General features: G+C 40.8%; 1 protein-coding gene across 2 annotated transcripts in view; it reads right to left on the reverse strand.

The window, feature by feature from the left end:
* Positions 1-1,810: 1,810 nt before the first annotated feature.
* LOC112234446 (rhotekin) overlaps positions 1,811-21,194 on the reverse strand; it is a 97,965-nt gene continuing 78,581 nt past the window's right edge. Inside the window, exon 13 of one of the 2 annotated variants that reach the window (XM_024402578.2) lies at positions 1,811-2,320. The gene's annotated coding sequence lies outside the window, so the exon portion shown is untranslated. Of the gene's footprint in view, positions 2,321-19,873; positions 20,684-21,194 lie in introns of those variants that run through there. The other variant, XM_024402579.2, reaches the window with a different exon arrangement.

Raw genomic sequence — 21,194 nt, forward strand, 5'->3', positions numbered from 1 at the left:
CTGCAATTTCCCCCGGATGTTGTCGTAGTGGCACGCTAGCGGGACTCCGATCCCAAAGAGGTTTTTAAGGAAAAAAATAAGAAGTTCATAAGTGCAATTCCTCAAAATTTTCTTAGGAATTTATAGTTTTCTTAGGAACTTCGAAAATATCTTTCTTAAGGACTTTGTAAACATCTTCTTATGTGGCATTGACATCAGTGACGAGCTTGAAACCAATAAATCTGCCTATGTGAAAGGGATGACAGAATTTGGCCCACTGTAATAAAGTGATGATATTCCCATTTTATTCCATTTATTTTTTTCCTTTTGTCTCGAGAATAAAACATTTTAGTTGGCTCGTTAACGCTTTATATACACACACAAAAATAGATTTTTCACACATCAGACAAAATAAAACAATGGATAATCACGGAAAGTGCAATAAAAACTTCAGCAAACACGAACTTGAAGTGATGGTGAAGGAAATAGAAGCCTGGAAAAGGTTGCTGTTGGGGAGACTCGATAACTGCGGAGTCACTGCAGAGACCAAAAAGAGAGGATGGGCGAGAGTGGCCGAGTCTATCTCTGCCGTTCGGGGATATGCCAATGACATTAGCTAATTAGCCAACATTAGCTAACGACGTTAACGTTAGCTAAGTTCGCCAAGTTCTTCTTTGCAAATTGACATACTAACTCTAGCTTATGAGGTTTCTGTGTTTTACACTATAGCCATTACCATATATATCATTGAATATTATCTGCTGTTGGCTTGTGTGGATGTATGTATGTGTTATGCAACATAGCTGACTTGAAACATTGTTAAAAGTTTCAAGGCCATGGGCCTTTCTCATGATGGAAAAGTAGCATGAAGACAGGTACTGTTCAATGAGTTGGGAGGGGGGCACATTCAGAGTGGGGTGTTGCGAGAACAAGCGGTCTTTTGTTAGATAAGGGGCGGGGACCCGCCTGAGCGCCTGCAATAGGCTGAGCAAGTTTAAACCACGCTCAGTCTCTACTGTGATAGGCCAACAGACGGGTTGGAACTGTCTATCACAGTATAAAGAATACTGTTTACATACATCTTGTCAGTTCTCTGGTTTGCCCTGCGAGGTGGGACATAGAGCCCGTATATACGAAAATTGCATTTACCACTTAGCTAATAAAAAATACATAGTATACAATCGGTGACTCATTGTCATATTTATCCTGATACCAGATTCGAATTGACGCAACTCTAACAAGCTATATAACATTTCTAGAATATTGAAAGATATTGTTAATTACCAGCTAGCTAGATAATGCAGGTTTAATTTGTTTTCTTGCAGTAATTCCATTTCTGGTAGCTAACTGTGTCTATAGTGGCGCCAGTAAACGTTCATGGTTGCAAAAGTATCCAGTAGTGCAGCTAATGTTACACTTGTTTCCTTCTCTCTTCATATCGAGTCTACTGCTCTAGAAATGTTGTCATGCTGACACGATGTGTTTGACTTTCCAGAAATATCTAGAAGAAAAAGAAACGCACACCTATTAAGACGAGGCGCTGGCTAGCGTAGTAGAACATTTGAAAACAAAAGAGAGCCGCACACTCTAGGAGCTCAGATGCAATCATTTAATTACCAACGTTTCGACAGCCAAGCTGTCTTCATCAGGGTATAATCACAAACACTGCGGGATGACTTGTTTATATAGTGTCAAAAGACACAGGTGTCTGTAATCATGGCCAAGAGTGGCCTAATATCATTGGTTAATAATCAAATATTAAAATGTCATACAAAGAACAGCATACAAACAAATGGACAACATACAATCATAGATTAATTTGACTACACAAGCTTACAAACAATTACAATGGCAAAGTCACAATAATCACAAAAATGGCTTCAGATCAAAGTCTACGTTGAGACCGAAGGGCACAAGGGTCTTTAAATTAAACTTTCCAGAAATAACACTGGACCTCATCCATATTCCCGAACCTGGATGTGGGAGCCATGGATCGTTATGATCATATGACAGAAGAACAAGCAGAGGTAGGTGTTTGTTTTATTTCTCATTTAAATATGTTTATTATTATTCTGCAATAGGCCTACAACACATATCATTGCCACAACAGATTCATTGTATTTTCTCAACAGGTTTCTCAACCGAAGACACGGAGGAGATGCGCATGTTTCAGATCCTTATTCATCATGACACCCCAATGTAAGAGCCAGTGCCACCCCGGGCAAGGAAGCTTGCTGGTGTGGAGGAGATGGTGACTGTCCAGAGGACGCTCCTGGGGGAGGTCATGTCCCTGCGCAGGGTGCAGGAGGTGCTACTGAAGGTGGAAGGTGAGAGATTAGCCCTGGAGAAGCGAAGAAGACTTGAAGATTATTATTCTAAAATAAATCTGTTTCGATATCATACTAACCTTTTTTGTCATGTGAATCTCCTCTTAATTACAAAATGTATTGCTTCAGCATTGCATCTACCAACAGCATTGTGGTGAGCGACAACATCCTGGTCAGGTACAGCTAACTCTGGGGGAGTTAATTTTATACAGCCCAGAAAAAACATGCAAGATCATAACCTCAGCATGTATCTTGCATAACAACTGCATACAATACAGGATGCCATATCCCAATATACCTGACATTCCGTGGTCAATGTAGATTTAAGGACTCCGATAGATCCCTCTACTAAACTCCTCTTTTCATCTGAGCATGGTTGTAAGTTCTCTTCTGCATCGTTGTTAGTGTTTAGGATTGGTGTCATGAGCCATGTTTTTTTTGTCCATAGCCACTATCACCTTAAACCCCAAACATACCAAAGTAGTAAATTGATATCATAATAAGCAACACTATTTTAAGTGTTTCTGTGGACCACAAAACAATTAAACAGGTATCAGGTAAAGAGAATAAAGCATTTCATAAAGGATGTCTCAGCCTCCAGTACTGCTGCAGTAGTTTATGTGTCGGGGGGCTAGGGTCTGTTATATCTGGAGTATTTCTCCTGTCTTGTCCTGTGTGAATTTAAGTATGCTCTCTTTAATTCTCTCTTTCTTTCTTTCTCTCTTGGAGGACCTGAGCCCTAGGACCATGCCTCAGGACTACCTGGCATGATGACTCTTTGTTGTCCCCAGTCCACCTAGCCGTGCTGCTACTCCAGTTTCAACTGTTCTGCCTGCGGCTATGGAACCCTGACCTGTGATTACTGTGATTACTATTATTGGACCATGCGGGTCATTTATGAACATTTGAACATCTTGGCCATGTTCTGTTATAATCTCCACCCGGTACAGCCAGAAGAGAACTGGCCACCACTCATAGCCTGGTTCCGCTCTAGGTTTCTTCCTAGGTTTTGGCCTTTCTAGGGAGATGTTCCTAGCCACCGTGCTGTTTGGGGTTTTAGGCTGGGTTTCTGTACAGCATTTTGATATATCAGCTGATGTAAGAAGGGCTATATAAATAAATTGGATTTCTTTACCTAATAGCTATTATCAGGAATGTGACCTTCCTCAAACTTGATTCCCAGGGCCTAATTTGATACAATGAAGGAGTCATGTATGCTCCCAGGCCATTTGGCAACAACATTTGTAGAGGCTAGTAATGACATTGCAGACTACTTGTGCATTAATAGAGTAGACTACTTGTGCATTAATAGAGTGGCATTTCTGAATGCAAATCTCTCATAAAAGCAAAATATGGTCAGCATTGCTGTGTGCTGCTGGTTATAACATGGCAATAAAGAAGAGAGAGAAAAGAGGGACCAGTTTAATGTTTTAACTGGGATGCTGCAGTTTGCACATTGTTATTTGTTTTTCTTTGATATGGAGCAATATACTATTATTATGTTGTTCAGATTGTATTTGTTTAGAATTGTTACATTTATATGCACTTTGCTTATATAAGGGCATCCTTATGTAAGGGCATCCTTTTTTACATTTATTTCAATTAGTGGGATGCTGCAGTTAAGCAAATTGTTATTTATTTTTCTTTGATATGGTGCAATATTCTATTATGCTGTTCAGATTGTATTCGTTTTGAATGGTTAGATTTAAATGCTTATGTACATTAAAAATTATACTTTAAATGCAAATGTTTAATAGCATTCTTTTTCATAACAGCCCAATGCATTTTTAAATACATTGTGGTTAAGGTAGAGTATGATTTAATTTTATAATTTAATTTAGAATTGTTTTAACACCAATCATACATAGTCAAACTATCCAACTGTTTTACTTGAAAAAATACAAAACATTTTTTTTTTGAAGAGCCGTTTGGAAGCCAAAAGAGCCGGTTCTTTTTGGTGAGCTGAGCCGAACGAGCCGGCTCACTGAAAAGAGCCGGAATTCCCATCACTACGAGGCCTCAGCAACAACAGAAAACCGGATAGCCCTCTGCGCACCACCCACGGTCCATCTTGATTGGCCCAAACGATCACACACCCTTCACGTGACAGAAACTGTCACAACATTTTTAATGTAAACAGTACATACTAATTTAACCAACATAGGCACAACAACAAAAGCTGTAGTAAAACCTAGAGTTTATGAAAATAAAACAAATCTGATTAAATTAATACAAGGTATACAACACATACATCCACATATTATTATTACCACTAAACAAACCGTAGTTCTAAATACATGTTTTAATATGGTATTGCATATGCGTACTTCCTTTTATTCTCCTCATAAGCCGTGATTACACGTTGCATTAACATGTGCTTGTCGTCATGTGATCAAGATGATTCGATATATGATCGAGACTTGTCGCATCTACACATGGTAATAAAATGTGTCTCTAGCTGGCCACTGCATCTATATTGTGACCAGATTCCCTGTGCCCTCCATTTATATAAATGAATCCAACCTGCCTTGAACCTACCCTTATCAAATGAAATCATATTTTATTTGTCACATGCGCCAAATACAACAGGTACACCTTACAGTGAAATGCTTACTTACCTTAACCAACAATGCAGTTTTAAGAAAATACATTTTTTTTAAAGTAAGAGATACAAATATTAAATAATGAAAGAGCAGCAGTAAAATAACAATAGCGGTGAAATATACAAGTGGTACCGGTGTTGGGGTAAATGAGGTAATATGTCCATGTAGGTAGAGTTATTAAAGAGACACGCTGTATAAATCGACAGAAAACAGCACATTTTTATAGGCAATAGTTTATACTCTCATCATTAGAGCCTACCTTTGTTATCCAGCTATTTAAGACAGGGCGTAATAAGCTCCTGTCCCGATAACCGCAACCTGTCCACCACCGTTCAAATACATGTTCAGGGAATCTCTCCCGTCCCCTAAATAGTAATCACACAAATGAGCGGAGTGTCTGGATGTGTGCACATAATATAATTGATGCATGGTATAAATAAAAATGACACTTTGGGCCCTTTTGCAAACAGTAGAAATAGAAACCGGTTAAAATAAAGAGTAGGCTAAGCACAGCTCCGAATGGCGCAACGCATTAATTCAAACAGGTCTGTACGGGTTGATCTTTACGGATGGATGTTTACATACGATGTCTTCATAATTATGTACATGATTGAAAAGGAAAATATTTTAAACTCTCTAAAGAAACTGACATATATAGTCCTACAATGGACCACGCATGTAAAGCAAATACTATGGAGGGATAAAGTGTACATCTAAAAGTAGCCTAGTCCTTCCTGTTGTAGGCTACATTATATTGGAGAGCGTGATACATAAAGAGAAAGTTGTGCGCCTTTACGCATCAGTTTGGACACCTTCTGCACTTTACTGCTATATATAGATTTGTCTGGAAAATGCTCAAAGATTCACAGAATATCCTATAATAAACAGGACTGCATTATATACCAGAGATTGTTATTTTGTATAGGGTTAAACAGTAGCCCACCAAAGGGGGGGGAATGTGACATGCTGTATCACCGTCTGGTACAGCAACTGCCCCGCCCTCAACCGCAAGGCTCTCCAGAGGGTGGTGTGGTCTGCCCATCACATTTACCATGGGCGGGTACTCCAGGACACCTACACCACCTGATGTCACAGTAAGGCCAAAAAGAATCATCAAGGACAACAACCACCCGAGCCACTGCCTGTTCACACCGCTATCACCCAGAAGGCGAGGTCAGTACAGGTGCATCAAAGCAGGGACAGAGAGACTGAAAAACAGCTTCCATCTCAAGGCCATCAGACTGTTAAACAGCCATCACTAGCACATTAGAGGCTGCTGCCTATAGGCATAGACTAGAATTCACTGGCCACTTTAAGGAATGGAACACCAGTAATGTTTACATATCTGGCATTACTCATCTCATATGTATATACTGTATTCTATACTATTCTACGGTATCTTAGTCACTTAATAATGTTTACTTATCTTGCATTACTCATCTCATATGTGTATACTGTATTCTATACTATTCTACGCTATCTCATTCACTTAATAATGTTTACATATATTGCATTACTCATCACATATGTATATACTGTTTTCTATACTATTCTACGCTATCTCATTCACTTAATAATGTTTACATATCTTGCATTACTCATCTCATATGTATTTACTGAATTCTATACTATTCTACTGTATTTTAGTCCGTTTCGCTCTGACATCGCTCGTCCATATGTATTTCGTCTTAATTAATTTCTACTTAGATTTGTGTGTATTGGGTGTACAACAAATTACACAACTGTATGTTGTGTAATTTGTTAGATATTTACTTGTTAGATATTACTGCACTGTCGGAGCTAGAAGCACAAGCATTTCGCTACACCCGCAATAACAGCTGCTTATCACGTGTATGTGACCAATAACATTTGATTTGATTTAAAGTAGAAAGGAAAGGAGGAACGCAGTGGACGTTGCACACGTATGCACATACCTCTTATTCAGATCACTCAACGACATCATTCAAAATACAATGATATCGTATTATGCTAAATGTTTTATCTTCACATTCAATCTATCTTGCAGGTTGTCACTAGTTTACAGCTATATAGTGCCTTCAGAAAACATATCTACACCCCTTGTCTTTTTCCAAATGTTGTTGTTTTACAGCCTGATTTAGGATTATTTATTTTTTAAATTACAATATCATCCACCCTCTTCAGAGGACACATATATATTTTTAGTTTTCACAGCTTTTCTGCTACATATACATACATTTTACTTTTAAAAACAGCAATCACATAACAATATTACATTACTAAACATAAACTCTCAGCCCATCCCACTTATCACCATAAACCACCCTTGCTTGGTTTCCATGTGCCATATATTTGTCAATTGTGCTGTGATGTTTTACATTCATTTTGAACCTTTCTAATCGCATATTATCCACAGATTGTAAACTAAAGATGAAAACCTTTTTTATGAGTATTATTATGTTATTGATTGGCAATATGGCTTTCCAAATCATCCAACACTGCTATTTGGAAGGTTAATTTTAAGTGAATGTTGTGATTTTTTAACCATTCCTGAACCTGTGACCAGATATATAGCATTATGTTAGTGGTAAGGATTTTGTATAATAATTTAAATGGAAAAACTCAGTGTTGAATCGTGTTGTTTTTTTGTATTAGTTCATATACCATGTGCCATATAAAATATATTATGAGTTGTTTAATTCCATACAGTATGTGCTATTTCATGGATTTGATGTCTTCACTATTATTCTACATTGTAGAAAATAGTAAAAATAAAGAAAAACCCTGGAATGAGAAGATGTGTGCAAACTTTCGACTGGTTATGTATATTAAAGATAGAAATTGGCTGAAAAGGTTTGGCATAAATGGAAAAATATACCAGTTTCATTTGAGGAAAAAAATGTTGGCTGCTGCTCCATACAGGTTGCAAAATAAATTGGAAGAGATGTTCGATGTACATCGAAACTGGTATATTTTTCCATTTATGCCAAACCTTTTCAGCCAATTTCTATCTGTAATATACATAACCAGTCGAAAGTTTGCACACATCTCATTCCAGGGTTTTTCTTTATTTTTACTATTTTCTATAATGTAGAATAATAGTGAAGACATCAAATCCATGAAATAGCACATACTGTATGGAATTAAACAACTCATAATATATTTTATATTTGAGATTCTTCATGGGAGCCAGCCTTTGCCTTGATGACAGCTTTGCACACTCTTGGCATTCTCTCAACCAATAATAAAAATACCTTATTTATAAACAAACCATCAAGACTCTTCCTAGAGCTGGCCGCCTGGCCAAACTGAGCAATCAAAGGAGAAGGGTCTTGGTCAAGGAGGTGACCAAGAACCAGATGGTTACTCTGACAGAGCTCCAGAGTTCCTCTGTGGAAATGGGAGAACCTTCCAGAAGAACAAGCACTTCACAATTAGGCCTTTATGGTAGAGTGGCCAGACGGAAGCCAATCCTCAGTAAAAGGCACATGACAACCCACTTGGATTTTTGGCAAAAGCCACCTAAAGGACCCAGACCATGGGAATGTTTTTCAGTGGCAGAGACTAGTCAGGATTGAGGGAAAGACGAACGGAGCAAAGTACAGAGAGATCTTTGATGAAAACCTACCACAGAGCGCTCAGGACTTCAGACTGGGGTGAAGGTTTATCTTCCAACAGGACAACGACCCAAGCACATAGCCAAGACAATGCAGGAGTGGTTTGGGGACAAGTCTCTGAATGTCCTTGAGTGGCCCAGTCAGAGCGCGGACTTGAACACGATCGAACATCTCAGGAGAGACCTAAAAATAGCTGTTCGGCAACGCTCTCCGTCCAACATGACAAAGCTTGAGAGGGTCTGCAGAGAAGAATGTAGTGTCATACCCAAGAAGACTCGAGGCTGTAATCGCTGCCAAATGTTCAACAATTTCTGAAAATCTGTTTTTGCTTTGTCATTATGGGGTATTGCGTGTAGATTGATGAGGATTGAAATCATTTTTTAAACATTTTAGAATAAGGCTGTAACATAACAACATGTGGAAAAAGTCAAAGGGTATGAATACTTTCTGAAGGCACTGTAGGTAGTCGCTCCCTTTACTGAACACAGACAGAGGAATTCCAATGCAAACTCACAATTACTACCAAACAGGTTTTTATATCTCCTTTAAAACCTTTCAACTACTTGTATTCGTTTGATCTAGACATAGATATATTCCTTGGTCTCTCTATCTTCATCACATTCCACTAAAAACAAAGCTTTTTAGGAGTAGGCTACAGTACTACGTGCACCACTATTAATATCGCTCTATTTTATTTGCATATGACGGCAAAATCCTATTGTCCTATCCAGTCATGCTCTGAATGTATCTTTGTTTGCCATTGCTGTTCTGTATCCCACCCACACATACACCCGCACCGTGAAAATACACCAATGTATTATTGTGAATGCCTTCATAGAGTACAGATAATGACATAGTTAGAATTACCACGCCATGGAGATAATTTTTGTTGTTGTTGGGTTAAGGTTGAGAGAAAGACCACACCTCACATAGTTATGGCTGATATGAGGTGCTTAGGTAAACCCAGTCCACGTAGACTTAGTATAGTCCAACTGGATTGTCCACCCATACTGTACAGTTCACCCATAAACTGTAAAGGACAGAATGCAGGTAAATTGACAGTGGTGTGTTGTGACAAGTATTAGTATCTCAGGTGTCTATCAGGTTCTGTTCCGATCCCTGATTTGTTTGTGTCCTCTCTACCTCCAGCTCAGTCTCTACTGTGAGCCTGGTGTACTGTATGTCAAATTCTTCAAACATGTACTGGCAGAAACATTATGACACACTCGTATAATAGGGGAATTCTCTTTTCTGGTTCAACAAACCGGTGAATGAACACATTCTTTAAACACATTGACTGGAAGATACACTACATGACCTAAAGTATGTGGACAACAGCACGTCAAACATCTCATTGCAAAATCATGGGCATTAATATGAAGTTGGTCCCCCTTTGCTGCAATAACAGCCTCCACTCTTCTGGGAAGGCTTTCCAGTGGATGTTAGAACATTGCTGCATGGACGTTGGGCAATTAGGCCTGGCTTGCAATCTGCATTTCAATTCATCCCAAAGGTGTTCGATGGGGTTGAGGTCAGGGATCTGTGCAGGCCAGTCAAGTTCTTCCAGTCACATCCCTCCAGCCGACGCTTGGCATTGAGCATGGTGATCCTAGGCTTGTGTGCGGCTGCTCGGCCATGGAAACCCATTTGATGAAGCTCCCAGCGAACAGTTATTGTGCTGACGTTGCTTCCAGAGGCAGTTTGGAACTCGGTAGTGAGTGTTGCAACCGAGGACAGACAATTGTTATGCGCTTCAGCATTCCCATTCTGTGAGCTTGTGTGGCCTACCACTTCGCTGCTGAGCTGTTGTTGCGTTTCCACTTCACAATAACTTTTTTAAATCTTTACTAATGACATGCCACAGGCTTTGAAAAGCCAGTGTGTCTATGTATGCAGATGAGTCAACGCTATACACGTCTACTACTACAGCGAGTGAAATCACTGCAACACTTAACAAAGAGCTGCAGTTAGTTTCAGAATGGGTGGCAAGGAATAAGTTAGTCCTAAATATGTCAAAAACTAAAAGCATTGTATTTGGGACTGATCATTCCCTAAAACCTAAACCTCAACTAAATCTTGTAATAAATCATGTGGCAATTGAGCAAGTTGAGGTGATTCAATTGCTTGGAGTAACCCTGGATTGTAAACTGTCATGGTCAAAACATCTTGATACAACAGTAGCTAAAATGGGGAGAAGTCTGTCCATAATAAAGCGTTGCTCTGCCTTTTTAACAACACTATCAACAATGCAGGTCCTATAGGCTCTAGTTTTGTTGCACCTGGACCACTGTTCAGTCATGGGTCAGGTGCCACAAAGAGGGACCTCGGATAATGACCATTGGCTCAGAACAGGGCAGCATGGCCGGCCCTTAAATGTACACAGAGAGATAACATTAATAATATGCATGTAAATCTCTCATGGCTTAAAGTGGAGTGGAGGAGAGATTGACTTCATCACTACTTGTGTTGACATGATGAATGCATCGAGATGTCTGTTTAAACTACTAGCACACAGCTCGGACACTCATGCATACCCCACAAGACATGTTACCAAAGGTCTCTTCACAATCCCCAAGTCAAGAACCGACTATGAGAGGCGCACAGTACTACATAGAGCCATTACTACATGGAACTCTATTCCACATCAGGTAACTGATGCAAGCAGTAAAATCAGATTAAAAAAACAGATAAAAATACACCTTATGGAACTCTACACACACGTACACATGGATTTTATATTGTAGATACAGTATGTAATAGTAGAGTAGTGGCCTGAGGGAACCCACTTAGTGTTTTGTGAAAAGTGTTATGAAATGTAATGTCATGTAATATTTTAAATTGTATATAACTGCCGTAATGTTTCTGGACCCCAGGAAGAGTAATGGCGATCCTCAATGAATACAAATACAAACAGCACTTACAGTTGACCGAGGCAGCTCTAGCAGGACAGACATTTTACGAACTGACTTGTTGGAATGGTGGCATCCTATGAAGGTGCCACATTGAAAGTCACTGAGCTCTTCAGTAAAGCCATTCTACTGGCAATGTTTGTCTATGGAGATTGCATGGCGGTGTGCTCGATTTTATACACCTGCCAGCAATGGGTGTGGCTGAAAATAGCCGAATCCACTAATTTGAAGACATGTCCACATACTTTTGTATATATAGTGTATGTCGCTCGACTGTGAAGTCTGCAACCTCTAGCCATGCCGTTCCCTTCCCTTCAAATGACTTTGCCCAATCAATTCCATAAAGAGATGTGCAGGTCAGGTGAGTACAGGAGTGATATCTGGTGGTAGAGGAAACCAGAAAGAATGTTTCTCTGTCACATACTCTCTAAAATGTATCCGACCGATTCATCTCACAGTTAGAATATTTGCAATGTTTTACAAGGCGGCATTGTTAGCCTGCCAGGGGTATCATTGCACTGCCTTGCTGGATGCAACACAAAGTGAAATGGAGAGGCACTGCTTGAACTGAGTATGGATGCAGCCAAACTAATTTAAGTGCCGAAAGTAGGCCTGGTGGCATGACTTGTTCGTCGATGAGAAGCCAAGTGAACGTTTAACTGAAGAGTGAGAGGTGCACCTTTACTTTCTGTACATGGGTGCAACACAAGCCCAGCATCATCTCCAGTGCTGTGCTCCTAGACCAGTTTAGGATAGAATTGTGAGATGTCTACCCCCGAGTTTAATCCATTTCAAAGCTGCTTCTGATAGTATGTTATTGGTTCTACTACTGGTGGTGGTGCTAGTGTTGTTGGCATCAGTTACAATGTTCTTGGTATTATCTAGTATCTAGTTCGATGTTCTAGTTGTAGTAGAGTGAAACTGGTGGTTCTAGAGTGTCATTGGCATCAGAATCTTGTTGATTCTAGTGTCTTTTCAGAGGTTCTAATTCTAGTAGAATATGGTTATAGTGCTAGTATCATCCTGTAGAGCTGTAGACCACTTGGACTAGGGTGGTGAAGAAGATGGATTCTGACATTTCCATCCTTCCAGCTGGACATATGGCACCCTGGAAGATGTAGCTAAGTAGAGTTAATAGGTAATAGATTTCCACCATGCAATGTCTAATCTCGTCACCCAATCACTATAGTGTGGAATAGTTTTAGTGTGTATAGTTTTTAACCACACCACATTATAGAGATCATTTACATTTCACACATTAGTCTTGTTATTGTCTTCTGCTAATATGAAGACATACCGTGCATTCGGGAAAGTATTCAGACTTTTTCCACATTGTGTCACGTTGCAACATTGTTCTAAAATGAATTAAATAATTTCTTCCCCCTTCAATCTACACACAATAGCCCATAATGACAAAGCGAAAACAGATGTAAAAAATGTTGAGCAAATGTATAAAAAAACAAAAACAGAAATACCTTATTTACACAAATATTCACACACTCTTTGCTATGAGCCTCGAAATTGAGCTCAGGTGCATCCTGTTTCCATTGATCATCCTTGAGCTGTTTCTACAACTTGACTGGAGTCCACCTGTGGTAAATTAAATTGTTTGGACATGATTTGGACAGAGCATAAGCGAAGCCATGAGGTTGAAGGAATTGTCCGTAGAGCTCCGAGACAGGATTGTGTCGAGGCACAGATCTTGAGAAGGGTACCAAAACATTTCTACAGCATCGAAGGTCCCCAAGAATAACAGTGGCCTCCATCATTCTTAAATGGAAGAAGTTTGGAACCACCAAGACACTCCCTAGATTCTCTGGCCTGATGAAACCAAGATTGAACTCTTTGGCCTGAATGCCAAGTCTGGAGGAAACCTGGCACCATCCCTACGGTGAAGCACGGTGCTGGCAGCATCATGCTCTGAGGATATTTTTCAGCAGCAGGAACTGGGAGATTAGTCAGGATCGAGGCAAAGAGACAGAGAGATCCTTGAAGTAAACCTGCTCCAGATCGCTCAGGACCTTAGACTGAGGCGAAGGTTCACCTTCCAACGGGACAACGACCCTAAGCACACAGCCAAGACAACACAGGAGTGGCTTCGGGACAAGTCTCTGAATGTCCTTGAGTGGCCCAGCCAGAGCCCAGACTTGAACGAACATCTCTGGAGAGATCTGAAAATAGCTGTTCATCGACTCCCCATCCAACCTGAAAGAGCTTGAGAGGATCTGCAGAGAAGAATGGGAGAAAGTCCCCAAATACAGATGTGCCAAGCTTGTAGCGCCATACCCAAGAAAACTTGAGGCTGTAATATCTGCCAAAGGTGTTTCAACAAAGTACTGAGTAAAGGTTCTGAATACATATTGTGGCAGCCCAGGGGAGTCATAGGTGTACCTCACAATAAAATATGACAGCAGGAGACCGTTTTGCAGTGCTCAAACAAAAGTTGTTCACTAATAAAGGTTAATGAAGGGGGAACGTGGAGGGGAGAAATAAAAATGTCAAGCCTCAGGTAATGACGTGGCGGCTCCTCGGACCTCCTGTGTTAATGAACAAAACAGAGAGATAGCGATGAGTCCGGGGTTTCAATACATGCTCTCAACTTGAGCCGTGTGGTGTGCTGCCCGGGAATGGGTCCTCTTTCTTCGGGCAAACAAAAGCAAATGAGAGAGACAAGTGAGTCAAACATTTCCTAGTATCTTCTTAGGCGTCTGATCGAAGTGCTTATCATACTCACTCCAGTTCTTCTGAGGTCTAGGCGTACCCTTTGCCTGTCTGCCCAAGCGCTCGAGTGACTGCACCTCTACTTATACACATTTGGGGTAACAATAAGCAAACAATAAAATGCTCATCCAGAAGTGGCGCACCTAGTGAACTCAAGACCACCTTTATTCCACACACAGAGAAACATACAAAGCTCTCCCTCGCCCTCCATTTGGCAAATCTGATCATAATTCTATCCTCCTAATTCCTGATTACAAGCAAAAACTAAAGGAGGAAGTACCAGTGACTCGCTCAATACGAAAGTGGTCAGATGAGGCAGATGCTACTCTACAGGTCTGTTTTGCTAGCAAAGACTGGAATATGTTCTTGGATTCATCCAATGGCATTGAGGTGGTATGGTATACCAACCAGAATCCATGGATTACAGGCAACATCCACATCGAGTTTAAGGCTAGAGCTGCTGCTTTCAAGGATCGGGACATCCAGATGCTTATAAGAAATCCCGCTATGCCCTCAGACTAAGCATCAAACAGGCAAAGCGTCATTACAGGATTAAGATTGAATCATACTACACCAGCTCTGACGCTCATTGGATGTGGCAGGGCCTGAAAACTATTATGGATTACAAAGGGAAACCCAGCTGCGAGCTGCCCAGCGAGTCTACCAGACAATGCCTTTTATGCTCGCTTTGAGGCAAGCAAAACTGACGCATGCATGAGAGCACCCGCTGTTCCTGACGACTGTGTGATAGCGCTCTCGGTAGCCGATGTGAGCAAGACCTTTAAACAGGTCAACACTCACAAAGCTGCAGGGCCAGACGGATTACCAGGACGTGTACAGTACTCATGCATGCACGGACCAACTGTCAAGTGTCTTCACTGACATTTTCAACCTCTCCCTGACCGAGTCTGTAATACCTACATGTTTCAAGCAGACCACCATAGTCCCTGTGCCCAAGGAAGCGAAGGTACCCTGCCTAAATGATTACCGCCCCATAGCACTCACATCGGTACCCATGAAGTGCTTTGAAAGGCTGGTCATGTCTCACATCAACAGCATCATCCCGGATACCCTAGACCCATTCTAATTCACATTCCGCCCCAACAGATCCACAGATGATGCAATCTCAATTGCACTCCACACTGCCCTTTCCTACCTGGATAGAAAGGAACATCTATGTGAGAATGCTGTTCATTGACGACTGCTCAGGGTTCAACACCATAGTGCCCATAAAGCTCATCTCTAAACTAACGACCCTGGGACTAAACACCTGGATCCTGGACTTCCTGACTGGCTGCCCAGGGGCAAGTCAGTTTGTGCTTAGTCCCTTCCTGTACTCCCTGTTCACCAACAACTGTGTGGCTAAACACGACTCCAACACCATCAATACATTTGCTGACGACACAACAGTGGTAGGCCTGATCACCGACAACGATGAGACGGAGACCTGGAAGTGTGGTACCAGGACAACAACCTCTCCCTCAATGTGAGAAAGACAAAGTAGCTGCTCGTGGACTACAGGAAAAGTCGGGCCGAACAAGCCCCCATTAACATCGACAGGGCTGTAGTGGAGTGGGTCGCCAACGAACAATCATAGTCCAAACACACCAAGACAGTTGTGAGGAGGGCACGACAACACCTTTTCTCCCTCAGGAGACTGAAAAGATTTGGCATGGGTCCCCAGATCATCAAAAGTTCTACAGCTGCACCATCGAGAGCATCCTAGCAGGTTGCATCACCGCCTGGTGTAGCAACTGCTCATGTAACCGATGTGAAATGGCGAGCTAGTTAGCGGTGGTGCATGCTAATAGCGTTTCAATCGGTGACGTCACTCGGTCTGAGACCTTGAAGTAGTTGTTCCCCTTGCTCTGCAGTGACTTTTGTGGCACGACGGTTAACTATGCTTCGAGGGTGGCTGTTGTTTATGTGTGCAGAGGGTTCCTGGTTTGAGCCCAGGTTGGGGCGAGGAGAGGGATGGAAGCTATGCTGTTACATTGATGCTGTTGACCTGGATCACTGGTTGTTGTGGAAAAGGAGGAGGTCAAAAGGGGGGTGAGTGTAACTGATGTGAAATGGCTAGCTAGGTAGCGGTGGTGCGCGCTAATAGCGTTTCAATCGGTGATGTCACTCGCTCTGAGACCTTGAAGTAGTTGTTCCCTTTGTTCTGCAGTGGCTTTTGTGGCGCGATGGTTTGAGGGTGGCTGTTGTTGATGTGTGCAGAGGGTCACGGCCCAAAAGCCACGGCCCTTGCAGGGCTAGGGGAACAACTACTTCAAGGTCTCAAAGCGAGTGACATCACCGATTGAAACGCTATTAGCGCACCACCGCTAACTAGCTAGCCATTTCACATCGGTTGCACTCAAGCCCAGGTAGGGGCGAGGAGAGGGACGGAAGCTATACTGTTACACTCAGCATCTGACCGTAAGGCGCTACAGAGTGTAGTGCGCACGGCCCAGTACATCACTGGGGCCAAGCTTCCTGCCATCCAGGACCTATATACTAGGCGGTGTAAGAGGATAGCCAAAAAAATTGTCAAAGATTCCAGTCATCCAAGTCATAGACTGTTCTCTCTGGTACCTAAACGCTCCTTAACAGCTTCTATCCCAAGTCATAAGACTGCTGAACAATTAATGAAATGGCCACCCAGACTATTTACAATGACACCCTCCCCTCCATTTGTTTTTTACACTGATGCTACTCGCTGTTTATTATCTAAACATAGTCACTCCACCCCTACCTACATGTACAAATTATCTTGACTAACATCTACCCCTGCACAAGCATTTCACGGTAAGGTCTACATCTGTTGTATTTGGCGCATGTGACAAATAAAGTTTGATCTGATTTGAGGGACAGGTGGGACCAATTTCAAGTGCCAATTGGTTGCAGCACCTGGAAGGGGAAGTATTGGTGTTGAATCACCATCCCTAGTTGGTGCCTGTAGAGCTGTCCATAGTGTTGACTCACTTTGGCCTCTCGAGCCCTCTGGAGCTGACCACGGTCTTGCTCCTTCCTATGTAGCTCCCTGCTGGCCCCCATGTTGCCAGATTACGTAAATGTGATATTTTATTTTTTAAATTTAAATACATTTGCTTTGTCATTATGTGTAGATTGAGGAGGGAAAAAATGTAATTATTTAATCAATTTTAGAATAAGGCTGTAACATAACAAAATGTGGAAATAGTCAAGGGGTCTGAATACTTTCCGAATGCACTGTAATTTGCTTGCAGAATGTTATGGTATTGTTTTCTTCTGAGCTCTTCTGCAAGCCTGTCCTTCAACAAGTTCAAACTGAAAGTGTTGAAATTTAAAGATGTATTTTTTTCAATAAAACATCTGATTGTTTAATCATATTTGTTTAATATTTGTCTCTCGTCTATCAACACCCAAGAGTGAAAGCCAAATCCAGGCAGTCAACAGAGTTTCGGCTTTCATTCTCTCCGTCAACACTCACACAAATAAATTCCTCTATGAACAGACATTCCTGAGCGATGATACCAGACATGCCATCTGTCTGTCGTCACTCCCAGTCTGGATACTATCATAGTTGGCAAAGAAAATGGAGGAGAAATGCTTGTGTTCAGTCTGATGTCAAATGGAGACAACTGTCTGATGACTTGAGTGGGTTATATATCACTCATACTGTATAAAACTAGCAGAAACAAAAAGCTCAATTAAGAACAAAAAGCTTAATTTAGAAATCAGTTTGACATGGAGTTTGAATGCTTAGGTATTAAATAAATACCTGACAATATAGGAACAAGGAAGTATTGGGCCAGGAAAGAAAAAATGGGGAAATAGGTTTGTATTTCTTCAAACTGTCACCCAACCCAACTCTCACGCAACATACCAGATGCTGTCTGCAGATTACATGATTACAGTTACCAGAGGCCATTCATTTGAAATTATTTCCAACAGAATAGATGATAGAATATGTAATCTTATCAAATCAAATAAATGCTACCCATGAGAATGTTTAAGATGGATGTGGACAACAGCCAGGTTTAGCATGCAGTGGTGATGTAAGCTGTCAGAAATACAAGAGGACAGGTCAGATACAAATCATTACTGAAAGTCAAAGATATTGCGAGTCAACCACCAGAGGCTTAAAACAATAATAGGATACTCTTGTTAAGTCCTGTCAAGGTGACATAGTGAGATAATTGCTACATCTCCTCAGCGTCACTGACAAGGGTGTGACTGAATGTTTTTGTCCTGGTCCAACTGACTTCAGCTAAAAACAGCAGTACGTAATGTGATATCTTACAGGAATCTTATTGTCTTGATTCTATTCTAACTTAACATTTACTGATCATGTTTAGACCTATATCTGAACAAAACTAGTACAACATTTAATGAGATACACATTCCAGGAAAATAAATGTAATTCAGTGGTTCCCAACCAGTGGTACTAGGACCCTTGGGGGGGGGTACAGCAACTGAAAAGGTTGAGAACCACTGGTCTAATCAATAAGATCTAGACTTTACACCATGAATACTAATATATATGAGGAGTCATTTTCAATTTTGTCATCCCTTATTGCACTTTGTTCTTAAGTTTCTCTCATGGTCTCATCCTATCCTTAGCCCAATAACAGTGTTATTAGTAGTAAGTTAGGCATTTATTACCAATGTTCACAAATTTGATTGTGGTGTGAAATATTAGGTATACATTTCCCAATAAAAAATCATAATAATCCCAATCTGAGCAAAAGCAGAGGTAGCAAACCTTAAAGGTCAAATCTGCGTATACTACATTCATTTGAGTAATTTAACAGACACTCTTGTCCGGAGCGAGTTAGAAGAGCAATTATAGGGAAGTGCCTTGCTCAATGTCACGCCCTGACCTTAGAGATCCCTGTTTATTCCCTATATTTTGGTTAGGTCATGGTGTGAATAGGGTGGGTACTCTAGGTTTTGTAGTTCTAGGTCTTCTTTTTCTTTGTTGGCCTAGTATGGTTCCCAATCAGAGGCAGCTGTCTATCGTTTTTCCCACCTTCTGTTGTGGGATCTTGTTTTTGTTTGTTGCATGGATTGTACTCCGAAGCTGTTCGTTGAGGTGTTTATTGGTAGTACATTTTAATAAAGAAAATGCCTACCATGCTGCACGTTGGTCTTCATTTAACGACGGAAGTTACACTCAAGGTAAAACAGTGAGCTGACATTCATTTATATTCTATGTATTGTAGTCAGGCCTAAATTATTTTAGCCATGCTTTGGATCTGCTTAAAACCCCACTGCATGATGTAGGCTACATGTGTCTATGCCCACCATGAAACGAGAGATGAGAACCTCTATGAATACCGGTAAACCTCATATTTAGAAGTTATTTTCCTGTAAGAATTGTTTTCCGTTGCAATTTTTTTTAAACCCGAAGCCCTCCATAGGCTACCCTTTATTGTTTGGTTGTCCCCTATTGTGGTCCATTCAAGTTGCGATTAAAAAATTATATATATATATATCTTGATTCAGTATTTTTCCACCAATGGTTGCACAAATGTAATAATATAATAACATATTTGATTAGCAGATGCTTTAATCCAATGTGATTTACAACCATGCGTGCATAAATCTCTTGTCTGTGTGGCTCCAGCGAGAATCTGTCAACTTCCGCCGAAGTCAGTCCCTCTCCTTGTTCGGGCGGTGTTCGGCGGTCGATGTCACGAACCTTCTAGCCATCACTGATCCATTTTTCATTTTCCATTGGTTTTGTCTCGTCTTCCTTCACACCTGGTTCCAATCCCATCAATTACATGTGTATTTAACCCTCTGTTTCCCCCTCATGTCCTTGTCAGCGATTGTTTTGATTGTATGTGATGTGCTATTTAGTGTTGGTGTGCGACGGGTTTTGTACCCACTTTGTTATTTTGTACAGTTTATTTTTATTTTTTTAACCCATGAGCCTTGGTGGTGTTGGCACCACGCTCTTCTGACTGAGATTGCTTGCTCAACTACATGTAGATTTGCACTGCTGCACTCGCTTGGTCTCATAGTTGGAAATGAGGCTGTCAACACCTCTGTACAGCCTTGCAATGTGACACCTCAATCTATGGCAAGAAAAGGTGTGAAAATGTAATCAAACGTATACAATACACAAACAAAAACAATCTTGACACATCTGATCTAACTATAGATTTCCTTCATCGGAATATGTCAATGAGGGTAAACAGCGTTCAGAATGTGATACTTCCTGTATTCCTGGTGTTAATGACTGGGTTGAGAAGCATAAGACAGCAGGTTATCTATCGTATCTCACATTAGGTCAACAGGCAGTCACACAATGAACTTTTATTGCATTGAAATTCAAGAGTTGCCACTCTTGAGGAAGACTTCAGCTTGACATCAGAACCTTAGTCACCTGTTTGCATCCTATACAATGGCTTAAAGTGAGCTGAAATAAATCAATCTCTGCTTTTTTTTTGTTGAGTGCTCCAACTTTCTGCCTTGAGTCCCTTTGGAAGTTTTTCTTGGTAAATCCTGCTCCTGATTTGTCATCGTTGTTGAGCACCCCTCCTTTCCTTTGTTTGCCTTTATTGGTGAAGGCCCACCTGAAATCAAGACTTGCGGCATCAAAACAGTTTAATTGAGAGAGATTCTTAAGGCTTAGGATATTTTTGTTTTCACTGACAATATATTATCTTGGTAAAATGTTATGAATATGAATTCTGTATCTGATTGTAACTATAAACTGTGATTGTGTTAGATGTTGCAATATACACACTGTGGACTATGTACCAATATCTTGTAATCACATATGGGCTGGGCTCCTGTGAAACGTATTGGACCGTAAAATAAATCAATTCCTCAATCATTTGACATATGGTTAGTTTGAAGATGGAGGTTTGTGTTTTAACAATCAAAATATAAAGAATACTAAATGACTTTCAGACAACATTATGCAATGGTTTGTTTATTTGGATCCCCATTAGGTTGTGCAGAGGCAGCAGCTATTTTTCCTGGGGTCCACAAAACACTGCTAGACAAGGACAGTCACACATTTAAAATACAATGATATAGTGTACAAACAATTTTAAAAAATCAATAATACAAACAATACAA

Source organism: Oncorhynchus tshawytscha, linkage group LG33 (genome assembly GCF_018296145.1).
Source record: "Oncorhynchus tshawytscha isolate Ot180627B linkage group LG33, Otsh_v2.0, whole genome shotgun sequence".
Classification (NCBI taxonomy): domain Eukaryota; kingdom Metazoa; phylum Chordata; class Actinopteri; order Salmoniformes; family Salmonidae; genus Oncorhynchus; species Oncorhynchus tshawytscha.